Genomic DNA, 3,996 nt, shown 5'->3' on the forward strand with positions numbered 1-3,996 from the left:
CTCTGTCAGCGAAATACTTGCCACTGCTAAAGAACTCTCACTCAAGGAGTCGATGCCTTCCAAGAAGCCAAGCCAATCATCGGTTAAACCAACCAATGGTGTGGGCACTAAGACTGTCCAGCTACAAGAGGAAGACGACTCCAAAACAGCCATCATCGGTGACAAATAGGAACTCGAGCTCGTCAACTTCCTTAGGGATAACCGAGAAGTTTTCACGTGGAAACCAGTGGATATGCCAGGGGTGCCCAAGGTGTTAATCAAGCATGCCTCCAAGTTCGACCCTATAGCAACACCAAAAAAGCAATGGTTACGGCGGTTCTCACCGGACAAGCGAGAAGCCATCAAGAAAGAGCTGGCAAAATTACTCGCAGCTGGGTTCATCAAGGAAGTCTACCACCCTGATTGGTTGGCCAACCCTGTGCTCGTCCAGAAGAAGAACAACAACGAGTGGAGGATGTGCGTCGACTACACTGATCTAAACAAGCATTGCCCGAAGGATCCTTTCGGGCTACCACGTATTGATCAAGTAATCGACTCGAAAGCAGGATGTGTCCTGTTATCCTTCCTCGACTGCTACTCAGGGTATCATCAGATCGCCCTAAAAGAAGAAGACCAAATCAAGACGGCCTTCGTCACCCCTTACGGGGCATACGCCTACAAGACCATGTCCTTCGGGTTGAAGAACGCTGGCGCTACTTACCAGCGCGCGATACAGCTGTGCTTCTCCGACCAGCTACATCGCAATGTTGAAGCTTATGTTGACGACGTCGTCGTCAAAACGAAGACCTAGGATCAATTCATTACTGACCTGGAAGAGACCTTCAACAGCTCCCGAAAATCCCGCTGGAAGCTCATCCCAACCAAGTGCGTCTTTGGTGTACCCTCTAGAAAACTACTCGGATTCATCGTCAGCAACCGAGGAATCGAAGCTAACCCAGAGAAGATCAATGCCATCATGGCCATGGATGCCCCAGCTACCATCAAGGACGTCCAGAAGCTTACATGCTGCATGGCAGCTTTGAATCGATTCTTGTCCAGACTTGGCGAACGGGGATCACCCTACTTCAACTCTTAAAGCGACAAGATAAATTCGAGTGGACTACAGAAGCCACAGAAGCACTCGAGAATCTCAAACAACATCTCTAGTCACCGCCGATTCTAACAGCTGCACTACCCGGTGAGGAATTACTCCTCTACATCGCTGCGACTACCCATGTAGTCAGTACGGCGATAGTAGTCGAACGCCCGGAGGAAGGCCACACTTATGGTGTTCAGAGACCAGTCTACTTCATCAGCGAAGTACTCTCTGAATCAAAGGTTAGATAGCCATCAATTCAGAAACTTCTGTATGGAATTCTAATCACCTCTAGGAAGCTCCGGCATTACTTCAACGAATACAAGATCTCAGTCATAACTGACTTCCCATTCGGGGATATACTCCACAATCGGGATGCCACTGGACGAATCTCAAAGTGGGCAGTTGAACTGGGAGCTTTGGAAATCAACTTCAAGCCAAGAACAGCAATCAAGTCACAGGCACTAGTCGACTTCTTGGCTGAATGACGGGAAAATCAAATTCTAGCACCCCAGAACATTCTAGAGCATTGGGTGATGTACTTCGATGATTCACTCAAGATCGATGGAGGCGGCGCATGAGTTTTGTTCATCTCCCCCAAGGGAGAACAATTAAAGTATGTGTTCCAAATCTTGTTCAAGGTCTCCAACAATGAAGCTGAATATGAGGCATTGCGACACGGCCTCCAACTAGCAGTATCTCTCGGCATCAAGTGACTACTTGTCTACGGTGATTCTCTACTCGTCGTTCAACAAGTCAATAAAGAATGGGACGTCAACAAGGATACAATGGACGCATACGTTGCAGAAATCAGAAAGCTCGAAAACAAGTTCTCAAGATTCGAAATCCACCACGTCGACCGAAACAACAATGTGGGAGCTGATGTCCTCTCCAAACTTGGGTCCACTCGAGCAGCTATTCCACCAGGAGTTTTTGTCCATGAACTTCACCACCCATCAGTCAAGGAACAAAGCCAACAAGCCACTGACACGCAGGCCCCGACCACAGTCAGAGAAGTGCTGATGATTGATGAAGATTGGCGAACTCAATTTATTGATTTCATAAAGGAATTCAAGCTTCCACCGCACGCTGATCCTAAAAGCGCTGAAGCTGCCCGCATCACCAGGCGCAGCAAGGGTTTCGTCCTCGTCGGCGACAACCTATACAAGCGCTCTGCTTCAGGCATCCTCATGAAGTGTGTTACCCTTGAAGAAGGCAAAGACATCCTCCGAGAAATACATGAAGGAGTTTGCGGCAATCACGCTGCATCAAGGACACTAGTCGGCAAGGCGTATAGGTTTCGATTTTTCTTTCCAACAGCTATTTCGGACGCAGAAGACTTGGTCAGACGGTGCCCTGGCTGCCAATTCTTTGGCAAGAAGACTCACGTCCCAGCACATAACCTGATAACAATCCCTCCATCATGGTCGTTCTCCTGTTGGAGTTTGGACATGATCGGACCATTAACCGCCGCTCCAGGAGGATTCAATCATGTGCTGGTAGCAGTCGACAAGTTCGCCAAGTGGATCGAGTACAAGCCTATTGTCAAGATCTCATCAGATAGAGCAGTGGACTTCATCTCCGACATTACCATCGGTTTGGTTTTTCTCACACCATTATTACAGATCTTGGCTCCAACTACACATCACAATCATTTTGGGATTTCTGTGACAGCTCCTGCATCGAGGTCAAATATGCTTCCGTGGCTCATCCTCGGGCAAACGGTCAAGTTGAGCGCATCAACGGTTTAGTACTCAACGGCTTGAAGAAAAGACTCTACGACACCAACACCAAGAAAGGTGGCAAGTGGATTCAAGACCTACCTCATGTAGTCTGGGGGCTGCGAACCCAGCCTAACAAAGCAACTAGACAATCTCCTTTCTTCCTTACCTATGGGTCAGAGGCTATACTACCAGCGGATATCATGTGGAGATCCCCAAGAGTAGAAGCCTATCAAGAAGGAGAAGCAGATGAAGCTCGACAACTGGAGCTAGATTCAGTCGAAGAGGCCAGAGTCAACGCCTTAACTCAATTGGCTAGATATCTTCAAGGAGTTAGACGCTATCATGACTGCAACGTCCAGCAAAGATCCTTCAACATTGGAGATCTAGTACTTCGCCGGATTCAGGATGAAATAGGACTGCACAAGTTAAATTCCAGATGGGAAGGTTACAAGACCAGGTTCATAGAGAATCACTGATGCAGATGGCAATGAGGTACTGAATTCCTAGAACATTGAGCACTTGCGCAAGTTTTATCCTTGATCCAAGCAGACTAGTGGTGTTTGTTGATTTCTTTAATAAAGTGAGGATTCTTATCGACATATCAACTACATTAAAGGCAATCTGACAGCATCACCAGTCCGGGATAAGCTTACACAGTTTTCCATCAGAACAACTACACAAGCCGCATCCTTTCCCTTAAAGGGCACAACCTACTCGCCTAGCTCGAGAAGGTGAATGGATACATTTACTAGTTGTCCATCTTGGATAACTCAACAGAGTTCATCCTAATAGGTCAACTATGAGGAACTCCAGCATTGCTGTCAATGCAAAACTACTCGCTCGCTCGAGTACGTTATGGATACTACTACATTTTGTCTATCTTGGGCAACCCTACGGGGTTCGCCCTAACAGGTCAATCTTAGTAGTTACTCCAGTCTACAAGTTAGACACCTTACTCACCTCGCTCGAGTAAGTTTTGGATATCTTTCTGGCATTTACGTCTTGGACAACCTGACGGGGTTCGTACCTAACAGTTTTGCCTTAAGGATTACTCCAGTCCTTGATTAAAGGACAAATTACTCGCCTTGCTCGAGTAAGCCTTTGATATCCCTATGACATTTATGTCTTGGGCAACCCGACGGGGTTTGTACCTAACAGTTTTGTCTTACGGATTACTCCAGTCCTTGGTAAGGACAC

The sequence above is a fragment of the Panicum virgatum genome, chromosome 2N, assembly GCF_016808335.1.
Source record: "Panicum virgatum strain AP13 chromosome 2N, P.virgatum_v5, whole genome shotgun sequence".
Classification (NCBI taxonomy): Eukaryota; Viridiplantae; Streptophyta; class Magnoliopsida; order Poales; family Poaceae; genus Panicum; species Panicum virgatum.